The 27,801-nt window shown below is 42.7% G+C and overlaps 1 protein-coding gene across 10 annotated transcripts in view; it reads right to left on the bottom strand.

Annotated features, from left to right (window-relative positions):
• Positions 1-20,602, bottom strand: part of MEF2A (myocyte enhancer factor 2A) — a 102,936-nt gene extending 82,334 nt beyond the window's left edge. For 3 of the 10 annotated variants that reach the window (XM_016154936.2, XM_016154932.2, XM_016154938.2), the window contains exon 1: positions 20,446-20,602. The gene's annotated coding sequence lies outside the window, so the exon portion shown is untranslated. Of the gene's footprint in view, positions 1-14,327; positions 16,669-19,872; positions 20,017-20,445 lie in introns of those variants that run through there. The other 7 variants (XM_036232025.1, XM_036232026.1, XM_036232027.1 and 4 more) reach the window with 5 other exon arrangements.
• Positions 20,603-27,801: the final 7,199 nt, after the last annotated feature.

The following is a 27,801-nucleotide window of genomic DNA, read 5'->3' as shown; positions in this document are numbered from 1 at the left end:
AAAACAAAAAGCTTGTTTTTCAACATACCCTCTAGCTAGATTGGTCAAGAAAAAAGAGAAGACACAAATCACCAACATCAGAATTGAAAGAGAAGACACTACTACGGGTATGTCAAACATTTAAAAGCATATGAGGTAATATTGACTGCAACTTTAGCCAATAAATTTGACAATTTAAATAAAATAGGAAAAAATTCCCTGAAACATGCAGATTATAAAAACTGACATAAAAGGAAAGTCTAAATAAGCCTCTATCTAATAAAAGAAATTGAATTCAAAATCAAAAAGCTTTCACAAACTCCAGATTCAGTGGCTTCCCTAGTGAGTTCTTCAAACATCTAAAGAAGATGCCAAGTTGGCCTTATACAAACTCTCACAGAAAATAGAACACTTCCCAACATAGTTAAAGAAGTCAACATAACCCATAAAACTGTTACTGTTACTGCATACCAAAACAAGACAAAGAGACCACAAGAAATAAACTACATACCAATATCACTTGTATATTTAGAAGCAAACACCATTAATAAAATATTAGCAGGTCAAATCCAGCTCTATGTAAAAAGGAAAATATGAGGATAAGTCGGGTTTGTCTCAGGAATGCAAGGTTGGTTTAGTATTCAAAAAGTCAATGTAATGCATGACTTTAACATACTATAAGAAGAAAAAAAACATGATTAATTTCAACAGATGTAGAGAAAGCATCTATTCATGATAAAACCCATTCGTGGCAGGGGGTGGGACCTCTCGGCAAACCAGGACTGAAGAGAACTTCTGCAACCTAATGAAAGGCAGCTACAGAAACCGACAGCTAGCAATATAAAAGACTGACATTTTCCCCTGTGGAAAGAAATCAAGGACGCCCAGCCCCGTCCTCTCCACTCTGTGCTGGAGCTGCTAACAAGGAGAACCGTGCAGGAGCGCGGAAAGGAACCGGGCTGCGGCAGCAAACGGCCTCCACTCACACGCGGGCACCATGCAAGGAAATCCCAGCGCTCTACAGCAAAGTGACTGCACCTGGGCAGTGGGGCCCGCAGGGGTGTTCACTAGCATCAAAAACATGAAATATTTAAAGATAAATTTAAGTGTATGTGTAAGACTGTTACCCTTAATACTATAAAACCCTGCTGACAGATATTAAGGGAGACCTAAATAAATAAATATATCATGTTCATGGATCTAAACGCTTAATATTGTAACACTGATTCTCCTCAAATTAATCTACAGATTCGAGAATATCCTAGTCAAAAATATCATATTGTACTGTAGTCTCCTTTTCACTTAAAGCAAAAACTAAAGCAGTCTTGCAGAAATTAACAAAGGTCATTCAAAATGTATTACTGCTAAAACAATTTTTTAAAGAAAAAATGATCGGCAGATACAGTGTGCTGTTTAAAACAACATATAAATCAATAGAAAAGAATAGAAAATCCAGAAATAAATCCGCACACGGTCATTCAACATTCAACAAAGGCACCAAGATAATTCAGTGGAAAAAGGAAAGCCTATCAACAAATGGCACTAGGTGACTGTTAATACTACCTCATTTCATTCACAAAATTAACTCAATATGTATATAGACCTGCATGAAAAAACTAAACTGTAAAACTTCCAAAAGTAAACACAGGACAAAAGAAAAGTCCACTGCCTTATGTAAAACAAAGATTTATCAGAAAGGCCATTAAAAGAAGGTATTATAAACAAACAAACAAAAAAAAAAAAAACATGACAATCAGCACTTTATTAAAACCTGCTGTTTGAAAGACACCATTCAGAAGGTAATAATCAAGCCACATATGGTAGAAAACCTACAAAATATAATGGTGATAATAAAAAAGAACTCTATCCAGAATAAAGATTTCTTACAGTTCAGTAATAGGAAAGCAAACCACCCAATCAAAATTGGGCAAAAGATTTGAAAAGACATTTCACCAATACTCAACAAAGAAATGAATATTAAAACTATAATGAGGTCCCTCCTTATCTGCGGTTTCAGTTACCCATAGTCGACCGTGGTCTGAAAATATTAAATGGAAAATTCCACTGTTTATTCAAAATTCACCAGTTTTAAGCTAGAGGCCACTCTGAGCAGTGTGATGAAGTCTCGCACTGCGGAGGAGCGCACCGCCCCTTTGCCCAGCGCACCCAGGCTGGGCACGCTCCCCATCATCAGCCGCTTCGTTGCCTTCTAGGTTATCTGACCCACCTTCATGGTAGCACAGGGCCTGTGTTCAAGTGACCCTTAATTTACTTATTAATGCCCCCAAAGCACAAGACTAATGATGCTGCCAATTCGAACATGCCAAAGAGAAGCCAGAAAGAGCTTAAGAGGCGGGGACAGTACAATAAAGTATTTTGAGAGACAGCAACCACAGTCACTTAACTTTTATCACAGTGTGTTGTTATAATTGTTCTTTGTTGTTATTATTAGTTGATGTTAATCTTACTGTGCCTAATTTATAAATTAAACTTTACCATAGGTATGTATAGACAAGAAAAAACACAGTACAATAGGATTTGGTACTGTCCGCATCAGGCACCCACTGGGGGTCTTGGAACGTATCCCCTGTGGATAAGGAGGGGACGACTGCATACTCACTAAAGTGGCTAAACTTAAAAAGGCTGACAACACAAAGTACTGATGAAGAAACGGAGAAACTGCAACTTTCTTTGCTGGCGGAACTGTAAAGTTACACAACCACTTTGAAAAAGTTTCACAATTTCTTATACGGTAAAACATATATGATTCAGGAATCCCGTTCCTTGATATTTACCCAAGAAAAATGAATGTGTATATCCACACAGGCTGCGGTCAAATGTACAGAGAGGCTTTATTCATAATAGCTTCTAACTGGAAACGACCAAAATATCCATAAGAAGTGAATGAAAAAGTTGTGGTATAAACATATAATGAAACACTAGGCAACAGTAAAATGGAACAAACTCCCAATACACACAAACATGGATGTAGCGCAAAACATTCTGGTGAGGGAAAAAAGCCAAACTAGAGAGTACATATTGTATTATTCCATTTAGGAATAGATTTGCAAATTTCTGGGCCACCACCAAAGAACATACAAAGATCCACAATTCACATGTTGTGAAAGCCAGTCCTTGATACTGGAAAGCTACATCTACAAAATTAAAAGATTTTTCTGACTTAACAAAATTAAGACCAAGAACAATCAACATCATCTTTTACATCTCAGTTTCTTCATCTATAATAGCATAGCACTAATTCATAAACTTCGTAAATTTAGTTGAGTTAAATAAGCAGATAATGTGAATATAATAAGCATATTGTATCTGGCATACACTTGGAGCTCAACAAGTGCTAGCTAGTAACTGAGGTTGTCTCATTATAACTACTTATAGAGAAAACGATACCTGTGTAAAGAAATAACCCAGAAAAGGGGCAAATGAACTGATGCATAATGTCACTGGGAATCAAGTAGTTAACATTCCCATTAAAAATTCATCACTTTGTGACATCAGAAAGGCAAACGTTACAGCAAATGCCAAATTAGAAGTTTTAGAATGTATTTGGAATCATTTAATTTCTGACAATTGGGAAAAAAAATACTAAGGCATTAAAAGGACAAACTTATAAACACATAGATAGTAAGTCACACGAAACATTATCTTTAAGTCAGTCAAAGCCCACAGAAGTAAGCGTTTAAGGAAGAAAGTGATTTTAAACACACAAGGACCGTTCCAATTACAGGAAGTAAGAAAGATGACACAAACTTAAGTAGGAATGAACAAAAAAAGCAAAGCAGGGTACAGGCTGGACAGATGGGCAGAACACAAGTATGCACTACCCTGAACACAGAAAAGCACTGAAGTTTAATATGACAAAAAAAAAAAAAATGCAATACGAGAAAGGCGAGGCTATGCTGTCAACTGGAATAACGCCCAATTCCAGCCTCAGTAAAGTTGGAAACAAAACCTATCACCTTCTTTGCGAGTAAACAGAGAAGGCAGCATTTGTTTCATAAAGTGATGGTATTCTAACGCCAGGAGAGGCCTACTTTCCACCATGCCCTTCCACCTCCATCTCTATCTCCCAAAGTACCCGCGAGGCCCAAAATACCTCTTCACACTTCTGTTCCTTTTTTAAAAGAGAAAACAGCTTTCTTTATGAGATATAATTCACATACCATTCAATTAATCCGTTTGAAGCACACACTTGAATGTTTTTTACAGTCACAGGGAGCTGCAACCATAAGCACTGTCCTTCCAGAACATTTTCATCACCTGTAAAAGCAACCTCGTAACCACCAGCAGTCACCGTCGAACCCCATCCCCACCTCACGCCCAGCCCTACGCAGTAGGCATGTAATTTTTGACTCTCTAGATTTGCCTACTCTGGACATTTCATATAAATTGAACCATATAATGTCCTGTGTTTTGTGACTGGCTTATGATGCTTAACAATGTATTCAAGACCTATCCATGTTGTAGCATGTATCTGTACCTCATTCCTTTTTATTGCCAAATAATATTCCATTATATGAAAATATCACATTTTCTTTACTCATTCATCAGTTGATAGACATCTGGATTATTTCCACTTTTTGCCTTTTGAGAATAATGGTGCTATGAACACTGGTACACAAGCTTTTGTGTGGAAGTTGTGTGTTCATTTCTAGCTTCTGTTCTTAAAAAAAATTTAGAGTATCTTCAGATTTCCTTTTCTATAACCTCTCTTCGTATGGTACCTAACACCTTCCCACAGAGATACATGTCTCTGTGGTTATGACACAGGCATTTAGGCATTTTAGGTAAATTACTAGTACCTAATAATTTATTATCCTCCCGATCCATAATCGGCAACCACAGTGACAGTTTTCGCACTAGTATTTAAGACTTATTACACGTTCTGACGTTGCTGTCATTCCTCAGGTGAAGGATGCGCCTTCTCAAATGCTGAGGTTCCATTTGTTCCGCCCCTCGACCTGACCAGAGCTAACACTCTCGGTCCTCCTTTTCAGGCATACAGTTCCTGGAACCTATCGTTTTTATAGTCCTCAACCACCCAAACTCTAACAACAAGCAAATTTTGTCCACACGCAAGTCAAAAAGCTTAAAAATGCACACATTTTAAATTTGACTCTATGCACTTAACATAATGGCCAAATATGCATCACTTTGGTTAAAGAGTCTGACTGATAAACTGGCAAAGTCTGTCAAACAGATGTCACTATTAATAAGGATGCCGGCCAGTATCTAGAATAAGTTGGGGCAATGTCGTCATGATATTCTGCAACTTCCTAAAGTTCTGAAATGGAAGAGGCTAAAGGAGTCTTTTTAGGGACACAAACTCTAAAGAACTGAAATGGAAATCCAGGAGTAAAATCCAGACTAGTCTAACCCACGTTAAAATGTGGTTCTACCTATTTAAAACAAAGAACAACAAAAACACCCTAAGTGATAGAAAGGAACAAATCCAAAAGGTCTGAAAGGTATCTTGAAAGATAACATAACTTGAGATTCCTCCTGCAAGTAATTTCATACTTCTAAAGTGCAGGTTTCAGCTTTAAAATAGAGAAAGGGGTTTCAGATTACCCTCACAGCATCACCCTTGCTTACATTCTGATAAGCCTTCTTAAGTGGGAGAGTTATAGCTACTGCCCTAGGCACTGCCACAGGAACACTATCTACTGCCTGTGACATCCACAACGAAGGCATGCTAGGATAGTTGTGGCAATTACAAATTACTGTAACACTTTACTTCTCCGCTAAATAGATCCGTGGAAGTGCATGTGTCAAAATTTCATCCGTCACATGTAACAGAAAAAAAGTTGAGAACTATACATCTAGACTAGCAGGGGTAGAGATGACAGTTATCACACCAAAACTTGAGTTCAGTTCAAATTTTGCAAAGTACAAAATCTAGGGTTATTTGAAAGACAGCAATTTATCAGATTCATTTGCTATCTATTTACTGAGAATCTACATGAAAAAGGTGCAAGAAAAAGTAAGCAATAAAACCATCAATGCAGTGTGCATACATCGATTGCCTTTAGTATCGGGTCAAACATGCTCTGTATGGTAAGACAGATACAAAGTACTATAAGATTTAAAAAAAAAGAAAAACTAATTAGAAGGACTAAGTTCTTTATTGAGAGCACAGTACTTGACCCAGGAAAGGAGGTCAAGAAGTGGAATGTAGAGACTGAGAAAAGGATAATCTATCTTTACATGTGTCTTCTACTTGAAAGGTATGTATTCCCAATTCCCATCAAACGAAGAATGAACCTGGTACCGTTTTTTGAAAAGTGATGCTGAGCATTATTATTTGAGGAACCGAGCTTTCTTTATTAGTAAAAAGGGATATACACATCATCTTCATTATCTGTATGAACATATTAAAGATGGTCCTAGTCACCTCCAAGCTTAATAAACTTTCAACAGCTCTTCCTTACCTGAAGAACAAAGTCCAACCTGCTCAACATTCGAGGTGCTCCGCAATCTGGCCTCACGCTCTCTTTCCCACTGTACCATCTTCCACTTCCAAAAAGCCCTCCATTCTAGCCAAACTACGTCCAATACACCTCTTGCTTTCCTATTTTAGCTCTTTTGCTCAAACTGTTTTCTCTATATGGAATATCTTTTCCACCTCTGACAATAAAACTCGACATCCAGCTCAAATATCAATTCTTCCACGAAGCATCCCCTGATCACTTCTGAATTCTTCATTCCCTAAACTCCCTAATCCACTGATTATGTCTAAGATTTACAAATCACTTGGTAATTAATATACCACAGTAATTGATATGGTTTTACTCCCTGTAAGCCATTACCTCCTAGAAGCAAAGAGCTATATCTTATGTGTTTGTATTTCACAATCAACAACATGGAAACAATAGTTAAAGCACTAAGACTATAGGGGGGAAGAGCTCAAAGAGGGGGTGAGGGAGCCACACCAAGGACATTGCTTTGGGGCTACCGTGTTCACTAGTTTAAAGTAAAAGGGGAGGGAGATGAAATGAAAGTGTATAAAGAGTCCCTTAAGTCATTAAGACTTACGGAAAATATGAAAAAAAGAAATGAAAGCTCATAAATGAGGTTCCAAAGACAGACAGTGGGCAGCTACTGATCACCGTTAAATACCATTTGAAAACCAAGTGGAAAATTCCAAGGACACATCATTAACAGCAAAAGGCTTTAATTTATATTATGAAAGATTTCTGATGTTTAAAGGTAATATGCCTTTTAATTCTGACTATTTTTACAAAAAGAAATGCAAAATCACTAATGAAACAAGTCAATTTCTACTCCAACAACATAAAACACTGACCAAAAAAAAAAAACTTGTTCATCCTAGGGAAAGAAATGCTTAAAAGAAATATTTTAAACCACCAAATTCTAGAAACCAACCATAAAGAACTCCCACACATAATTCCAACTTTGTTAAATTTCTCAGGTTAAAAAGCATAAAAGACAGAACTAATTAACTTTAGCTACAATAAGCAGATTTAGCGCCACCTTATTAAACACAATAAGAAATCAGAGTCAAGGAATAACACCACACCTACCATGTATTGTGATCAAAGGATGATTGTCGAGATCATAAAACTGAGAAACCCAAAAAGAGTTAAAAAAGAATGAAAAGTACATGTGGTTTAATTTTCAAAGACGTTAACCTCTATCAGATCAATCTCAAGTTTAGAATTTACCTTTTCCGAAAACTTCACATACTGGATTGCCAACAGAATAAAGAAGTACCAAAGAAGCCCATGGCTGAATACAGGCCTATCACTCATTCATGTTATAATAAAACCAAGGCATTTCCAATATACATTAGAGAAACAAACCTTTGAATAGCCTTGTCACAAAAAAAAAAAAAAGCACTCAAGACTCCTGAAATAATCCAGAAGTTACATCTGCATGCTATTAGAATAAAGACAGAATATTTACATTTAATTAGTTTATTTCTCATACAAGATACTTCCTGGAGTCACAGTGTAAGTTGACTGCCCAAGACTTTTCTTAACTAAAAGCTCTGCAGCACTGACACCGTAGGCCTATAGATTCCCGCTCCCCTCCCCCACAGGTAGAGACTTCACTGTGAACCATGGTGGTAAAGTACTACCTATGTAACTCTTAAAATATTCCCCTAAACCAAATGAAAAAAGAAAAAGGGAATTCTACACAAAACCACTCTTTCAGCATAGCCTAAAGACAAAAACTGCTGATCCTGCAAAATAATTGCGTGAAAACATAAAAATCACCAAATCCCAGCACGTGCTTTCTCAAGCTGTCCCTCCATCCCCACTGAGCCACGAGGCTAGTGGCAAGGAGGCTAGCCAAGGGTCATTTGCAAGGACCGCCAAAAATATTAAACCCACTCTAAGTCTGAAAATACTTGGAAAGTGTCTGGGTGGGCCATACTTAGGAAGGAAGTTCAAAGATCTGGCGATCCGAAGGAACAGGTACCACTGAAGGAGCTCGCTGCCAGGTAAGGGGCATGACTTCGCAACACGTAAATTCTGGCAAAGAGAACGGGCAAAAGGAAGGGAAAGTGTCCTCTGGCGATTGGGTAGTCAAGGAAAAGAGGGAAACTGAAGGTTTCATAAGACCAAGAAGAATCATAAAATTGGAAGTCTCAAAATCATCTCCAACCATTAAAACAAACAGACGAAAACCACTGAAGAAACAGGAAAGTTCTATACTGAAAGAAGTAGAACCATTAAATTTGGAATTCTATATAATACCTTACTTACTACAATAAAATATGAACAGGAAACTGAATTTGACACATATCAACTGAGAAAAAATTCTACCAAAAACCACCTCGAAAGCAGAAAAAAATGGTAAGCCAATACTCCAAACAGATTTAAATATAGTCAAACAGGCACGTGAAGATATGAAAACCACTTGGAATCATAAAGCCAAAAACTAAAAACAAAAAAATAGACAAAATACAAAAAAAAATTTTTAAGCTGGCTGAATTTTTTTTAATTTTAAGAAATTAAGTTATTACAAAAGTGAAGACTAAATTGTGAGACACCTGTGGAAGAACGAACTCAAATGAAAATGAGCTCCGACAGTCCCCCACGTGTGTTACGAGCCACATCCATCCACATCTGGCTCTTTGCTTCATCTGATCTCAGATAATTCCCTACCCACCGCTTCACAATAACTCATAAGCCACAACCTTTCCAGCACACGTATAAGCAAACACGGGTTTCTTCATAGGAGGTGCCATATCTGCTATGTATTTACGTACGACTTCATCATTTAGCATGGCTAAGACCATGCTGCTGTTTTAACATTTCCTAGACCTTCTTTTTGTGTCATTAACAAAGATTTGAGTTTGTTCCCCTAACACCATTGATCCCACTAACCCCGTGGCATTTATTGCATGACTTCACAAAGCACAGTGACTTTGAGGAACACACAGGCCACATTACAGAGGTGACTGCAGATGTGCACGTATGGGTTAGCATACACACATGTAGTCCTCAGCTCTGCTGAAAAGGGCTAGAAACGACGACACCCCAGTGGCCACAAGCACCCAGATCTTGGTTTCTAAACGCCATCCTCCAATAAAAGGAGCCAATGCTCTTTGGGAAAAAGGATGTTTCCAGGATTGGGACAGATAAAATACGAAATGAGCTTACAGTACCTTATAGAACCAAAAAGTAAGAAAGTTCTCAAAGGATGGAGACATGTGAAAAGGACACAGGCGTCAGCTAGAAAGAGCTCTCAACGGCCAAAGCAGGACGATTTGAGCAATAAATGATTAGAACCTACAAAATGGAATATGTATCTTTGAGTCTATACTAACATAAATATGTGACTGAATAAATGAGAAGGGACATCTCTTCATTAGAGAAGAATTTCAATTGTTAAATGAGAAAGGGACAACAATGAAAAACTATAAAATCACCATAAGGTAAATATTACAGTAGTAACTACTACAGGTAAGTTCCACTGATGGATGCTAAAATGAGTGGGTGAAAGTCTGAGGAGAAACAGGAAATTTACAGTGTCTCCCCAAAAATATTTCTCATTTTCAAAGAGAAAAACTATGATTTTACTCTGGAGAAACCTGCGGAGGCCGCCTTAATTAAGTGATCAAGATTAACATCACCAGTAATCAGACAGTGACATCATGTAACCCGATATGAAATGTTCCTCCTGATTACTGTTACTTCTGTGGTATTATGGGCAAAAATGCAACATCTCAGTTAATCATAAGAAAGCATCAAAGCAACCCAAATTGGAAGACATTCTAAATAATGACAAGTACTCCTCAAAAGCATCCAGATCACAAAGACAAGAGAAGAATGAGTCGAGAGCAAGGCCCGTCCCTACGCTTTTTTGGGATAAAGCCTCTCAGTTCCCTGACCACTTCGTATCTTCACTTCCATTCCTCTTCGAACACCATGGCCAAACCCTGACGCCGTGTTCCACTGGACAGTAAATCATACGTCCCAGTCTGACATGCCTCTTCATGCTTCCAGGCAATACCCCACAAACTGCTCGTTCATTCCCTCCCCACCCCCAAGCCATACACCTCGTCGTCTCCCGTAACTCCTCGTTCGTTCCCCTTCCACGTGCCCTCCGTCACCCAGTCCTTTAACTCTACCTCCTACGTCTCTCTCAAATCCACCTGCTCCTTCAATCCCTACACCACCGCCGTAGTCCTTTTAACTCATCTGTTCTAATACCCTCCAAATTACTGTCCCTGCCTACCACTTTTAACTCTCTCCAAAGACTTCTCCACAGTGCAATCAGTATTATCTCCGTTATCAATCTCCCAGGCTTAAGACATGCTTTGGTCTTCCCTAAGGTAAAGGAACAATTCCTTAAAGGCTCCTCACAATCGGACCCCTATTTACCGCTGCGGCCCCACCTGTCCCTGCTCCTATGTGCCTGCCCTCTCTCACAGGGCCTGCTGCACGGCCTCATCCATCCATCCGGTACTGAGTCTCTCCAAGCAATCCACGCTAAGAGTATCTCTCGTCCTTAGCACAGGTCTCGTAAACACCACCCTCACTCTTCGCCAGGCTTCCTGTTCACTCTTCAGGTTTCAACCTAAGTTGAAGGTATCACTTCCCCCGGGATAAATTTTCCTGCCTCCCTGAAACTGGGTTAATCACCCCTTCTATGTATTCCTATAGCACTGTGCACTGTCCACACTGAGCGCACAGCAAAGTGGATTATGAACATGTATTTGTCCACAGTCCCATCCAGCTTGGAAAGCCAAGCCCGTTCACTGGAATGCCTCGTCGCCCGGCCCGGTGCACTGAACAAATAAGGTAACGAAGACCAAACTGTGAAATAAGCTGCCAAAGGAACACAATGCCCACAAAGAAGAAAACCCAATGGCTCCTGCCTCGGGAGCACAATATTCTTTCCACTGCACTTAGCGTCACTTAATTTTGCTTTCATAAACAATTCAATGTTAATTAGGTATAAAGCATGTAACGTTTAAAAAGATCTAGATATCATCTTATTTTATTATTAAAGTGATGCCCAGAAAGGTTATTACTTGCTAAAGAACAAAACACTATAAAACAGCAATGCCATGATTAGGCATTTTGATGTTCTTTAATTACATACTTTAATCTCAGGAATTAGGTTTTTAAACTTTAAAGTTTTCATTTCTTCTAGGATAGCAAAGTTGTTAAAAACATAACAAATGAATCACCAATTCACTTTTAAAGAGTCCACAAAACTACCTAAATTATAACATAAGAATATTTAATTATGGTATAAGAGTAATAAAGATAATATTGAGTCATTATAATTACTCCTTATAAACATAGGACTATCAACTATGTTCAAGGCACCGTGGAACATATTCACTGAATATAAAAAGAGATATAAAACAGGATTCCTACTCCCAAAAAACGTAAAACATGTTTTGGAATACAAGACCCAACCATTACAGAAATAGAAAAACCAGCTGAAGGGAGTCACTTTAATTGCTACCACTTTGAAAGGAAAAGACTTTCTCCCAAGAAGTTTCAGGAATGTAAAGAAAAATTACAATCTACTGCCTGAGAAATCAGCATAAACTCAAAATTTCTTAGCTGAGTTAGCTGCAAGGGCTTTAAAACAGTGCGACTCCAGTATAAACAAGCACACCTACTGCCCAGTTCCTAGTTTCTAAATACTCTTACCCAAAGAAGAAACCAAGACTCCTTGAAGAAATGGCTGACTCTAGGACGACAGCAGGAAAAGCCAAAGTCTGGAATATCTTACTGTCCCAAAATAAGGAAGTGCTCCAAAAATGGTAAGAACATGTCAAAACCATCAGTGAGTTCATGTGGAACATCAAAATGAATACTGTGCTAAACGGGTAACAGAGTGTCGCCCACTTAATAAGAATCTATGAGTTCATACTAAATAAGCAAGAAAGAAGAAAAAACTCTTCTTTACAAGAGAATAAAATGTGAACTAATAAAAGTGAAAGGAATAATAGTTAGAAAAACATCATCTTGAACTACTGTGTAGTAACTGATTCAGGCAACAATCATCAATGAATGCTAAAATCACTATGTGAACATTTTGGGGAGGACAAAATACATCGTCTCAAAGTGTCTGCTCACAGATCATTCAGCAATAACAAAGACAGCAATGACAACTTTTATATGGAGAAACCTGGCCGGTGAACCTTAACTAAATGATTCAAGTAAATATGACCAACCATGGGTCAAGCTGCCATGGTACTGCCTCCTAATGTGATGCACTGAGTATATATCATCGTTCAAGTGGTATCCCTGCCAAAAATGCTTAACCTGAGCCTATCAACCAAAAATATGACAAACCCAAACTGATGGACATTCTACAAAATGAAGGGCCTGAGCTCTTCAAAACCATTACTGTGCGGAAAAAGGAAAAAAAGGTTGAAGGACTGTTCAGAGTAAAGGAGACAAGAGATATGACAAAATGCGATGGATGATACTGGACTAGAAAAAAATGCTATTAAAAGATATTACTGGCACACTTGAGATTTCTACATGAATGGATATATTATCGATATTAAATTTCTTGACTCCATCACACTATGGTTATGTAAGAATATGTCTTTGTACTTAGGAGACAGCGGAAACATTTAGGGATCAAGGATCGTGATGTGTGCAACATGTTCTCAAATGGTTCAATAAAATAGTTATAACAGGAAGAGGAAGAAAAAAGAGAAGGGAAAGAGGAGGAAAAGGACAATCATTAGAGTGGATTCCTGCTATTACATTATAATATGTGATATGTTCAATGACATTATGCGTTTAATAATGTGGTTTTCTTGTGAGCAATGTACGCAGTGCGTTAACTACCCCTCGCATGCTTCCGTGGTGTTCTGCCTGAGATGACAGGCCCGACTTTAACTGAGCAAACTTGCAGAAGATGTAATCAAGGAGCTTCGAACTGTAAATAAAACAGTAATGACTGTTCCCAGACTTAGGGGCCACTGTGAATGCGCAGAATGATAAAGCAAATGTGCCAAATGTTCACAATTGGTGAATCTACGGGACAGGTACATGGGAGTTCATTGTACTATTCTTATAACTCAGTTTTTCCCAAGATAAAAAGTTTAAAAGCACCTTTTGCCAACACTAAAATTTTACTTTGGGGAAACTGAGCCATTTCTGAAAAACAAATGTTAGCTCCCACATTCTTCTCTCCCTTTCCCTTCATAATCCATGTCGAATTAACTTCAACACCATTTAAAAAAAGGTTTTCAATACCAAAATAAACATTTTGCTAAAGGTGTCCTCAACTCGCAAACGACATGTGTTCCAAAAGCCAATCTGTAAGTCAGCTGCTTGGCGTCGGAAACGGTTCTATCACAAATAGTGGTCAGGTCACTAACGTTGGCCACGAAAGCTCTGAGAACCAGTCGGCTTTACAGTTGAGTTAGTACTGCATCTCGTGTCTACTGAGATTGCAGTCTTCCCCTCCACTCACCTTTCTGAAATAACAAAATTAGCTGGATACACAGAAGGGAATGGAGATGTTACTTAGGAAGGAGTGACTATTAACTAATTATAATTTCTAACACTGTTTTTTCAGGGATATGCATTTCCAACTGAACTGTAGCCCTCAGACAAGATGGCTCCTCGCGGCCCAGCGAGAAGGCAAAATGGAGTGTCTGGAAATGGCACTGTGCTCAACCCCTCTGGGATCCCTGCCCTGACCCAGAATGCTGACAGCAATATGCTAATATGTATACAATTTCATAAGGCAGTATTTTACAGTCTGGAAAGTACCTTTACAGTTTTTAAAGGCAGACAGGGCAAACTAGTTTGTGGTTGGTCATTTTAGTTGACTAGGAAAACGCCAACATTTCCTGAGCATTCACTACGTACCACTGTTGACTGGCGGGTACTGGGCGTACGAAAAGAGCGAGACAGTCTCAGACGAAGGAACCCAGCCTAGCAGAAGAAAATGACATCAATTACGATACTGCGAGTACTCTAAAAAATGGTCTTTATTCTACACACAGTGTGCCTCAAGAGCAATGGAGAAAAACTCTGTCTAGAGATTAAAATCGGTATCACAGCTGACATCTGAGCTATCGACGTAAAGGATAAATAGTTCAGTAGGTGGATGAGCAAGGGAGTATTCCACTTCCTGCCAAAAACGTGAGCAAAGACACAGAAGCATCAAATATTCACTGTCTTCCAAGCGCCTTCCAAGGCACTGAGGGAACAGAGCACCAAGACAACGGCCAAGGCCTCTGCCTTTGTGGAATTTACATTCGGGTAATGCAGAAAGACCGTAAAAAAGCAATAGCTAAACAAGATACGTACAAATTATAAGTAGCTTACAAGAAATAAACCAGATGTGTAAGAGAGTAACGAATGAAGTACGGCATTAAACAGGATGGTCTGAGAAGTGAGATTTGGGCTACGATCCAAAGGGTTTGGCCATACCAGGCTTACGAAGATCATCTCACACAGGAAATACAAAAGCTGCAAAAGACCCTGAAATGACGACATAGAGAATTTAAAGAATGAGGGGTCCGTGTGGCTGGCATCCAGTGAATGAGGGGAAGAAAGATGAGAGAAAGATCATTCGGGGCCATTCAGAACACGGAGAGGAGCAGAGGTTTTATTTAGAGGAATGGGAAGTCACTGGAAGATTTTTAAGCAGAGAAATGACATGATTTAGCTCTTACAATGATCCCTGGGGCTGCTGTGTGATAAAAACTTAGGAGGAGAAAGAAAAGAAACAGAACCCCGTTGGGAAGCTACGGCGATAATTCATGCAAGAGATAATGGTGCCCTGAAATAAAGAGGTGGCAGTGAAGACTAAGAGCAGTGGATTGGCTCGAGAACTCTGAAGGTACAACAGAATGTGCGGGCAGACTGGACTGGAGAGAGAAGAATCCAGAAAGATATCTTAAGTTTTTGGCTCAAGTACTGCCATTCAGCGAGATATAGGAAGCCAGCAGAGACATCAGGGTTTGGGGATAGGGGGAGAGTAGCTATATTTTAGTCATTTGGCTAATACCATGTTTGAAATTCCAACTAGATTTCCGAGTGGATATCAAGCTCAGGGAAAATTCTAGGCTAAAAAAATAAAAGTGGTAGTCATCGGCACACACTCTTCAGAGAAGAGCAAACTGCTGGCCTTAACTGGGCCACAGCAACTGAGGGGCAGGGGCTAACAGTGAACCTGGAAAGTGGGGACAGAATCACGTCGTAACGCGGACCATGACTGAAACGAAAGCATCAGCAGTAGTGGCAAGACAGCGGTAGGGAACAAAAACTACTGCCTCTCAGGTACCGAGCACTGTGCCAAAGGTTTTACAATACACGTCTCATTTAATCCTCTCGACACTCTACAAAGTAAATGGCATTAGAGTCACTATTTTATATACTGAACCTAGAGAAGACTGGGGACGTGCCAAAGAGCACAGAGGCCAGAGGGGGCATTCCTAAGCAGTCTGACTGCAGAGGTCAATGTCTTATCCCTTACACCAACTGCCTCTGATTTTCTAGGCCTTCAAAGTTCTCAAAAGAAGAATGACACTGAGAGCCGAATTTTACAAATATAATTCCTGTATCTACATAAGAGGGCCGGGCTAGGGCCGGGAATAAGAGGTGAGCCAGGCACGGACTGTATGAGTCAGGGCAAGAGCAGCTTGCTTTAATAAGCCAGCAGTTCCGAGTTGTCCCACCGGGTGAGGTGCAGACTGCCGCTTTGTTCCGGGGGCCACAAATCCTACCCCCACTATTCCCGGGCAACCTGCACAGGAATGCCGCTCTCAAAAGTAACCTGGTAACAGGGTCCCGTTCCTGCAGTATAAATTCACCGCCACTACTAAAATATTTCTCAAAACAGAATTTTTTAAAGGTTAAATTCTTTTTTAGTTCATAAACTTTGTATTTTTGTATAAGAAAGGAAATAAAATTAGTACTGATTCAAGACAAGCATGAAAAGGTGTGCTTTGGTTATTAGAAGTCTGATCAACTAGTGTGTTTTTCACCCATGCTAACAATTCCTCCCCCTTTCAGCATCCTCAGTTATTAAAGTGAAAAGATAGATTACCTGCTGTTACACACCAATGTTCAAATATTAGTATTCCACCTCACAAACTAGTTATTTTTTAAATTACATGTTTATGATTTCATCACAGATATTACTAAGACAATTTGATATTAAATAAAATATTCAATATTAAATTCAGTAAATACAAATTAAAATTAATAATCTATAAAATATAGTATGTATTACCTAACACATATCCATGTGCTATGTGCAAGACTTAACAAATGCATTTACACTCAATTATAATAAACTGTACACAGGGTCCATATATTATACAGTACGCTGATAAAGCATACACAGATAAAATCATTTAGTTCCACAGAGCAGGTAAAAAGAATAAAAAATTATAGATTAGGTACTACAAAAAGCTATTTTTAATATACTTAACTCCTCATTACGTTAAAAAAAATTTCTAATTTCAAATTTTAATTACTCTATCTTGAAGACAACACCCATAAATAATTCCTTAAGAATATATTTCACTGATGAGTAGGGAAAATACTTAAAATTTTTTTTTAATATTTGAGATTATGGAGGTTAGAATCAAACAGTGGCTGAAGATCAAAAATCTAATTGTAGAACAGTCAATATTTTATGTGTAATCTGCCAATGAATTTAAGATGCTGGATACTGTATCCCAAACATCTGCACATTTTCCTTTTTATACATTACGTGAAGTCCTTTCGGTCACAGACACTAAGAGTACAGGTTAGGACCTGTAGGCAGAGGACCTACATGATCTGCAAGGGAAGGGATATATGGAGGAAGGGATGAAGGGTGATCAGGTGACATGCATTTTTGTATATTAAGCCTCAGGCAATATGTTAGGAACTTTCACACACGTTATTTCATTTAAGTCTAACAATTTCAAAGGGCAGGTAGTGTAATTCATTTCAATTTTACAGAAAGTGTCTCGTAACTTTGTCAGTGGTGGACCTGAGATCTAAACCAAAACCTGATGGTGAAATCAAAGTCCTCCTTTCTGAGGACTTGCAGATCAGCACCTGTTAACGTGTTCTTTTGCAAGAGGTTATCTAACTGAAAGACTGACTTGATTTTCCATATTTATACTTATTACTTAAAACACTGAGAGGGCACTCACTTCTCCACTTACCAAGAATGTTCATATTGTTCTAACCTAGAAGAAAGCAATACTGATCATTTTTAATCTACAAAGCAGCATTTTCATTGCCTTACCACTAATAAAAAAAAAAAAAAAAACTTTAGCTAGACTTTGTAACATTCTCATGTACCATGAGTATATGTTCCAAAACAAACAAAAAAAAAACCATGGGTATGGTCTGATTACAAGAGAGAATAAACAAAATGAGACAATCCAGGACCTTCATCATTGCACGTTACACTAAACTCCTCTTACCAGATTAAAAGCAGCAAAGGGAGAAAAAAGGGTGGCTTTCCAAAACCGGACCAACAAGCACGCTACTTCCCAGGGACAAGTCTGCCTACAGCTTCCTCCTAAATCAGAACACATATCTACTAAAAAGATTTGACTGAAATATGTCAAGCATCAAAATCACGTTCTATTAAACATTTCCATAATTACTTAACCACCCTCAGAATACACTTGAATAGCTCTCCTGGTAACCAAACAATTAATGATGCTGCTATTGCTTAAATATTTATAAAATTAATGTTAACCTGCAGGGCATTCTAAACAGAATACAAAGCTATAATGTAACTGTTTTAAATAAACACCACTCGAAACCCAACATCTTTAAAAGATTATTTCCAACTACATTTACGAAAACAATCTTTATCACACATACCTATTAAGGAAATGTAAAACCTCTAAGAATATGAAAAAAGGTTATTCTCTAACTATACTTCAACATGGTGACATTACAATGATTATTTCTGAACCCCAAGGAGCTATTTCCCTTCCACTGAACAAGCCCCCACCACTCACTCACTCCACTCAACAACTGGATTTTATTTAAAACTTTTGCTGGGAAGCAATTTAAGTTTAATTTTATCACCCGTGTTCCAGTATGCATAAAACCATAGCTTTATGCATATATACCAACAGTGCCTTAACTGAAATAGATAAGCAAAGTTGTTTAGGGAGGTCCCTATTCACGAAATCTTTAATTCATTAAGTTTCTACTGGAAACACTCTTGCAAAAGAAATGCTAAATACTGAGTCTACAAAGAACTTATAACCCAGCTTGAGCTCTTCAGGGTATTGTCATTAACACCATTATCACAACTTTCTACAATAATGCTGAGAATTGAAAGTGATTGCAGAATCAATTAGTGCATCATCATATAGAAGAAACTAATCTTAGTATTTTATGACACACTGTTCATTATATTTGATACAAAGTATAACTAAAACTGGCATCTGCTTCAGTGAAAACATTTCGATTTTCCACCTGAAACAAAAGTTACACAGTTAAAGAGTGAAGACAAAGCCCTCCAAAAATAAACACCCCCCCAAAAAACCCTACAACCAAAAAATGGACATAGAAAAGCCAAAGTAGAACAGTTATACTTCCTCAATTCATGTTTGAAATAAATGCCATTTTTGTGTTTAAAAAATTAGAGCTATTTTGTTTACCTTTTCCACAAACTGCCTGTTCAAGTACTGCCAAGGTAACAGATTTTAAACTGACAACTGGAGTACCTGGCAGTTGCCAAAACAACACAGCTGGATCCTTAAAGAGAAAGTCCTCTTGGTGTGATGTACACCTAGTTACAGCTTTAAGAGAACCTTCTTCATATAGTACGAGATACGAGACAGAAGGGAAACGCGCTGTGCTAAACACACACACACCCCGAAAAGGAAAACTTGAATTTTAAACAATATTTGTTTTAAAACACACACATCACACCAGGCCTCTGACAGCACATTTACTGGAATCCCGATCTCACTATGAACTAAAACGCTGGTTAACCCTATGCTGCTGGTTCCCAGTCTACACTACACGCGGCTCCCGACTGGATCACGACAGGAAGCTCGCTTCGTATCGCGGGAACCATCGCACTTCAAGACTTCACTTTCAAAGAGAAAAAAAAATTATTTTTCCAATTCAGAAATGCTCACCGTTTCCAAAGCTGTCGGCACTCTGGCACCTACTAATTTAATCCCCACTGTTCCAAGACAAGATGACACCGAACTCAAAAGCAAAGTTTCCATCACACAAAACCTCGCCCGCGAGCCGGGGTCTCCTGGGCTGTCCGGGGCCGGCGAGCGGTCCCCGCCGCAGCCCCTGCGCCCCCGCGGCGCCTCCGGGCGGGCCCGGCGCCCACAGCGCAGGTGCCCCCGCCTGGCCGGCTCCGCGGCCGCCCCGAACCCCGACCCCCGCCCCTGACAGGACACACGCGGGGAGTCCGCACCTCTGTGTTCCGGCCCGTGAGCCCGACCTTCTCCCAACGCAGAAGTGGGGGAACTTCTTCAAGTCCGACGACGGCGCGGGACGCCGCCACACGCGGGGTCGATGCCCTCAGGGCGGCGCGGCCCCGCGGCCACGGCGAAGGGCGCTCGGGCGTTCCGCGCCGGAGAGGCTCCGGGCCCCCAGGGAACTCCTTCAACTTTCAGGGAGGCGACGTCCAGCCGCGGCCCCCGGCCCCAAGCGCCGCGCGCCGCCCTGCCGCCCCCGCCCGCCGCGGCGCCCGTCAGAGCCCGGCCCGCCCTCGGGGCGCCCCGCCCCGCCCCCACCCCGAGGGCGCCCCCGGCGCGGACCCCGCCGCGACCACCCCGCCCGCGCCGCCGCTGCCCGCGCGGGACCCCGGCCTCCTGCCAGCCGGACGCCGCCCTGTCCTGGCGTCCCCGGCGCCCCGCGGGCTCCCCTCCCCGGTCCCGCGCCGCCCCACAGCACCCCCGGCCCGTCCCCGGCCCCTCCGCCTGGAGACCGCCGCCCTCTGGCACCGCCGGCCACGAGGACCGAGCCCCACGCCTGCGGCCCTCACCGTGTCCCCGGCGCAGCTGGCGGGCGCGCACACGCTGCAGCTCCGGCCCGCCACCAGCGCTCCGCGCCGCCCGGAGACGCCTCCTTCAGCCCGGGACTCGCCGGGACATCCGCGCACGGATCCCCACACCGGGGCTATTTTTAGGAGACAGGCCCGGGCCAGACCGGAACTCGTTCCTGCCGCGCGCATGCGCGCCGCGAGCAGGCCGCGGTGTCCCTCCGCCGGCCTCGCCTCCCGCCCCGCCCGGCTCCCGCTCTCGTTTGTCCCTCGAGGTCCCTTCAGAGCTGCTCTGTCCCTTTAGTGGGCCCTAGGGACTTGGAATGGGGACGACAAGGGTGCGGGCTAACAGTGGCACTGTTTGGGGAGAGCGCCACTCCGCAAGGACGCGAGGGGCGGACTATGTTTTTCCGGGTGGGTGAGGAGATGGATCATCCCGCACAGGAAGGAGCTGACGGCGGTTTGGCGCCGGGGCCACGGGCCGGAGCTCGCTTCCCTCCGAAGGACCTTGTTCTCCTGGAAGGGATACTGGTCACTTGATGAGGGCCGGGGCACCTCCCAGGGCGGGGCGGCTCTGCGGCGTCGCGCCCAGCCGCCCCCACCCCCACCGCCGACGCTGCCTCCGGGACCAGCCCGCGGGGACCGAGACCCGGACGGCGCTAGTGACTCGACGGGTGGCGAACGCCGCGCGTGGCCCCGGGCCGCAGCCACCCCGTGGCACCGGGGGGCGGGGCTGCCGGGGGCGGGGCCGGCGCGCGCGACTTTCAGCGTCCACGAGTCCCGTGCCAGACGGCGACCTTCGGAGGCCGCAGACGCCCCCTGCCGGGCCCGTGGGGCCGGAGCCAGCCTCGGCCCCAGCCCCGCCTCGGTCTGGGCACAGTTGGCCTCCCCCGACCTCGGCTGGCCGCGCCCACGCCCTCGTTGTGGTTGGGCCGCACCTGTGCTCACACCTGGGCGGCTGCCAGGTCACCCTTATCGAGCAGTCACAATGGTGCCCCGGTGCCTAGACTTGAGGGGCCCTGGAAGGCGTGTGACCCCCCACTGGGGCTGGCCAGCCAAGCTCCCCAGGTCCCAGCAGAGACGCGATCTCCTAGTCTTTACTCTTACTAAACAGTAAATAGCTAATTACTAATAGGCATGGCTAGTGCGCCTTGAACATTTGACTGTGTGCCAAACATTTTGCATACTACAGCGCTTGTCCTTACCCCATCACCGTAAAGCAGATTCAGTTTCTATTCCCATTTTACAGAAGAGGAAAGGGAAGCTGAACGCTAAAGTGACCTTTTGAGGGCACTGAGGACTTGAACTCCCAACCTCTCTGCGTATTACCTTTTCTGCAAGAGGTGCTTGGGACAGCTGTTGTGTTTTGCGGGGTTATTGGTTTGGGGAGGTCATCAGGAGGTGAGCCATCGTTGGTCTTTGCATCCTGAAGGGCGGCTCACCTCTGCAGGATTTCTAGGACCACACTGCCACATCTGCACCTCCTGTGCGAGGGACGCAAAGCCAAATGCTTATTTTCATTTGAAAATGAGAAAATCGGTCCCGCGGCACTTTAAAACAAAGTGACCGGGGCGGGTGAGTAGACAGACGCACAGAGGCTGTGGCCAGAGGAACTGGGAAGTTACAAAGGAAGCTGGAGGCTCGCAGGCTTCCTCTCTCAAGGAGGAGGCAGTGTACTGGGAAAAACCCAAATCAAAAGCCGCACATAAACACCAGACACTGAAAAATAAACTTGGAGTGCTGCTCAGAGCCCCCACAATGTCAGTGTTCAGAGGAGCCAGGAGCAGGGACTGCGGGGAGGTTTTTAAAACGTGAAAATTCGGTGTAACTCAGCAAGTCATGTGGAAATGCATGCTTTTTAACCGGCCAGAGGCTGCAAAGCCAGCTGGATTTGGCTTCTCTATTCCAGGAAAATAAGAGTTTGCCGCTTTTCCTTTAAAGCCTAGGGCAGGATTTGGGGGGAAGGGGAGAGGGTCGGTGAGCAATGGCTCCCTCATCCCCACCAGCCCTTCACCCCAGAAGGAAAAGAGAGGCGATGAGAAAAGATTGTTCCAAAAGAGATTTGCACACTCCCACAGCTCAGCTCCACCCGTGTCCCACCCACCCTTGCAAAAGCTGACTCTCTTGGGTCACAGAAGACAGCTCAGAATGACCACCCCCTTCCCATTCAAATGCTATTGGTCACCCCAGAAAGCCAAGCAGAGAACTTGGCTGAGTCGAGCCAAAGCAGAAAAGAGCCTTTGCATCCCCTAAGAGTCTCTCTCCCCGCACCACCCCCTGCCTGTCAAAACACTTGCCTAAGGATTGCAGGGAGTGGTAGGAAGGAAGAGTAAGGAAGAGTAAGAATTCCAGAGCACAGCTATAGTAAAACCCACCAGCAAAACATAATCGCTCTTATTTACAATGCAAGTAACCAGTTTTAGGATATCATGGCAGCCTCCATTCAGGTCTTGAAACAAACCTGAAATCCAGCACCTTCAGCAACTTCCAGCGTGCTCAGCGTGGCTTAGACCAAGTGTGTGCACTTATATTTGCTGTTGCCTTGGAGGTAAATTCTGAGGAGCAGCACCTGTCACACTCCTGCTCTTTCTGGCTTAAACACTCGTGTCCAGGTGTGTCTGAGCTGAAGGGTCGTTGTACTAGGACTGCAGTGCTGAGGTGAGAAAGAGCCGTCCTTCCTTCGAATGGGGCTGGCAGGCCGTGGGGGGAGAGACACCAGATCACCAACAGAAGGGTTGCCCCAGGTACGAGATGAACACACATGATAAGCATCTAAGAAGGGAAGAGAATTAGAAAAGGCTCCCTAGAGGAGGTGATCCACATTGAATCTAGAACACCCGAGGAGGATGAAAAATGCCTTGATCTGCAGAATAAAGTCCAAGCTCCCTAGGGGGCACCTGATCACCTGGCCCGCCAGGCCTTTCCACCAAACACCTCATCGTCTCTCTTCAGAAATCTAACGAGTTGCCCTGCACACACCAGATTATTTCCTCCTGTCTGCAGGGTAAACCCCTTTACATCCATCAAGTCCCCATTAGGCATCATTTTCTCTAAGAGCCTTTCTCTAGTGTAGTGCCTCGGTCAGAGTATAAGTATTCCTTTATGTATGTCTCCTCCCCTTTAGAAAATGAGCTCCTTGAAGACAAGAACTGTGGTTTACTCCTTAATCTCTGATATCTAGCAGTGCCTGGCATGTAGCAAACAATCAGACAAAAGTTAAGTATTTGTGAGCAACTGCTGTGTGCAAGGGGTCAACTGCCGTGACCCCTTGAGTGTGGCTCAGGAGAGAACCTAAAGCTGGTGGAATGTGCCTGGAGCCTGGATCAAACGCTGCGAAGTGGCGGCAGATGAGGCTGGGAGAGTGGTGGAGAAGGAGATGCTGCAGAGCCTTGGCACCTCAAGCCAGGCCATTTGGGTTGCTTTCTGAAAGCAATGGGAAGCCACCGACAGATTTTAAGCAGGTAAACAGCTTAATCTAATGGGCGTTTTAGGAGGACACTTAGGGCTGAGGTTGGGGGTGGGTAGGAGGGGGCAGTACTAGAGCCAGGATAACCAGTTACGAAGCAGTCATGATGTAGCCACTGCTGCCAGAACAACCTCCCCTCCCGTCACCCCCCCACCCCCCCTCCACGCCAGATCTCCCCAGACTGTCCCTACACATGCTCATGGCTTCCTGTGTGTCTCTGCTGAGGACATGTTCTGGCCCCAGGAGAGGGTTCAGGTCAGTAGATAAATACCCCAGCTTCCTCATGCCTCAGGAAGATAATTCTGAGGCATGTTCCCAGAAGTCTCTCGGGAGGCAGGACTGGCCCCTAGTTGCCCTCAGCGGTGACGCACTTATTTGCACAGTTTTTATTGTCTCTTCACTTCCCCTCTCTTGCTTCCTCACTCCCTCACAGCACTTCCACGGGTCACCCCCTAAAATAAAGTACCTGCACCAAAATCCTTCAGCATCCTGCTTTTCAGAGGACCCATTTAAGACAGACGGTAACAGAGAAGGAAGACAAGACTTGAGTTAAGAGACAGTGGCCTTATGGTAAAGGGGGAACAGGAACAAAACAGAGAAAGAAGGTAGACTTGACCCACCTGCTAATCACCGAATCTGGGGTAGGGACAGCAGAGGCTTCTGGGCTGGGCTCCTGGCTGGATAATAGCAGCATCGGCTAAGCAGAGAGAACTGGAAGAAGATGAGGTTGACGGGACTGGACGAGGGCGCTGTGATGACTGACACCTGCTCACGCGGAAGTTGCGATGACCTCCAACACTGCCTTAGCCTTGTGGGGTCGGAGAAAGGTACGAGATGAGACTGGACAAGTTAGGGAGGGCTTCTGGAAGGAGGAGAAATTTAAGCAGAATTTTGAGGTTGAGGTATACGGGCTGGAAAATAAAAAAAAAAAAAGAGGGGGAAATGACTAATGGAGCAGACGGATGGCAATGAGAAGCATGAACAGTAAAAAGAATGGATTCCTAGACGAAAGTAAGGTTACTCAAACCCGGGAAACTAGAACAAAGCGGTGATCGGGGTCGAAAACAGCCTCGAAAGGGTTTTAATTTGTGAGCTGCTCCAACATAGCTATTATCCCATGTCATGTCCAATCTGTGTCCCCAACACTTAAACAAAGTCGCTCGTTATTAAATACGATGTGAACCAGGCGAGTGCGGAGATAAATATTTTTCATGATGTCTCAATCTTCTATAAGTATAAATGATGAAAGGTTTTAGGTACTACCCCAAATTAGTGACTTCTCCAACTTTAAGTTTGCGTCAGGACCTGTGTCTTGTTGAGAAACATCTTCTTGATGCAAACATCTTCTTGATGCAAAAATTAGTGGGTAGAGGAATGATGAGTAACAGGACATTTGCACAGAAACCCACCAGACACCACCCTAACCAAATGAACAAGGCCAGCATCGCCAGTAACAAAGTCCATCGACACCGTGTACCCCATGATACGACGCAATGAGAAGGGCACGTCCCTTCTTTGGTATTCTTGCTCGTCAAAAGTATCCAGATGGTGAGAGACAGGGAAAGACTGAGGAAGTCACAGACCGGAGAAGACCAAGGACACCTGACGACAACGCAAAGTGGAATCCTGGGTCGGATCCTGGCGAAATTCGAATGAAGCCTACAGTGTAGTTAAGAGCATTGTATCAGTGTTAACGTTCTGGTTTTGATGGCTGGACCATGCTTATGTAAGGTAACATTTGAGAAAGCTGGGTGAATTCTCTGTATTATGTTTGCAACTTTTGGCAAGTCTAAAAGTATTTCAAGATTAAAAAAAATTAAGTGATAAAAATATTTCGGTATTCTATGATTTACTCAGCTCCCCAATATAACTAGTATTAAACATTTTTACAACACCTAACGACAGTACGTTCGACTTCAAATTGGGCACTATGACAACCATTGGTAAAGTGTTTATAAGTAGGAATGTTTTGAGGTGGCCAACGTTCTGAATTGGGGGGGGGCACAGAAAATAACTAAATGTTGCTCATTACTACACACGGCAATAGAGTCCATGTCGTCACGTGGCTCTTCCTAAACATCGGAACGTGATTCACATGTATAACTTCCAACGTTGCCTATTCCGTCTTTCTTCAAGCATTAAAAATGTTGTTTTCACTTTTTTTTTCATTTGAATATCACACAGGCTTTTATTCTTGAATGCCTGATACTGAAAAGAATGAATTCAGAGGAGATAAAAGACCTTCCTTTGCTCGGTTTATAGTCTTACATGTCAAAGTCTACATAAAGATTAAATAAACTTTAAAAATGGAAGAAACTGAATCTTTGACAGCTGGATGTTTTATACAATCGAACTTCAAATAAGTCTTTCAATTGCTATTATGTGTTGTCATTTTGTTAGGTTGCGTTTTTTCTTCGGCACAGCTTATTCAGACTTTGTGATTCTCTCCACAACCCACGATACGTTCACATGTCAATTACAGTAATTCTAAACCTTGAGTATATTTTCCTTTTACTTTTTATGCTCCATGCAAAGAGGGGCTTCATTTCACATATTTCCCCAATGTCCACCCACATCTGCCCCTTGCATACGAGATCACGCTCTCTCTCTACTGTCCTCTTTGCCTATGTATTGTCACAGATATTTCTTCTAAAGGCTGGAACTGTCTTAGTTCCCCCTCAATAATTTCTTTCCAAATGCATCCCAAGCATTCTCAGGCTCTGCCATGTCTATTAGGACGTCCATTTAGGCTTCGTCTGGGCCTATATGTCCCTTAAATCTCATACAGGAAGAATGGTCACTTACCTCTGTGATGGTCACACATCACACAACTCATTCCCAAGTTGCGATTTATGATCTAGCAAGGGCTTTTATCTGTTAGAATGTCAGAATGTTGATAGTCGAGACAAATCTTGGAGTCACTGAAAAGGTACGATCACAAATTTTGGCATCTAATGGTTCTTTGTTTAATCTCACCTCTACCATTTTCCAGGTGTGTACATTTTGGCAAGTTGCTCGGCTTCTCTAATCTCAGTTTTCCTACCTATAAATGGTAATGATCCTTCCCTACGGTTATTTTGAGAATTGCTTTGTGTAATCCACATAAAGCACTACATAATCTATATGCACCACACAAGCAGTGGCTACATGTGTGGTTGTTCATCGATTCCTTCCACAAACTTCTACTGAAGCCCTAGAGTGTTCCAGGGACTGTTTCTAAGCACTAGGAATACAGAGAAGATCTATGTTCTCAGGAAGCTTGTAGCGATGGGGGTGCACGGAGTATAAAAATATATATAAACAAGAAAATGTCAGACGGTGATAAGGGCTTACGATGAAAACAACAAGATCATGAGAGAGAGTAACTGAGCAGAGGTCTTAGCTGGGGGTGAGGGGAAGGCTTCTCTGAGGCAGTGACATTTAAACTGAGTAACAAAAGGAAGTGGACAGTTGGAAGAGCTGGGAAGAGTGTCTCAGGCAAAGGGAAGAATGACGTCCCCAAGGTGGGACTGGACTTTTGTTCAAAGAACAGAGAAGAGCAAGTATGGCTAAGCAAGGTCGTGGGGCCTGGGCTGGTTTTCAAGCCATTAGAGGGTCTGCTATCTGCGTGGGAAAACTAACAAAAGAGCAATGGCCAGTGTGTTTGCCCAAATCACTCCCTTCCTTGTCAAAAGGGGCAAGTAAGTCATCTTTGTTGGTCTATTAGCAGTTTTTTAGCTGTGAGTGACAGGAACCTAACTCAAACCAAATTAAGCCTAAAATTAAAAGAGGGAGAATTTATCGACCTGTTCAATAAACGACGTGGGATATTTCCAGGTCCAGCATTGCTTGTCGTTAGACTGTGAGTGGGCTGCCCCTGCGCTCTGGATGCAAAACAAACAAAGAAGAAAAAC

The sequence above is a fragment of the Rousettus aegyptiacus genome, unplaced genomic scaffold (assembly GCF_014176215.1).
Source record: "Rousettus aegyptiacus isolate mRouAeg1 unplaced genomic scaffold, mRouAeg1.p scaffold_m13_p_14, whole genome shotgun sequence".
Classification (NCBI taxonomy): Eukaryota; Metazoa; Chordata; class Mammalia; order Chiroptera; family Pteropodidae; genus Rousettus; species Rousettus aegyptiacus.
This window is presented reverse-complemented; position numbering and strand designations above follow the sequence as displayed.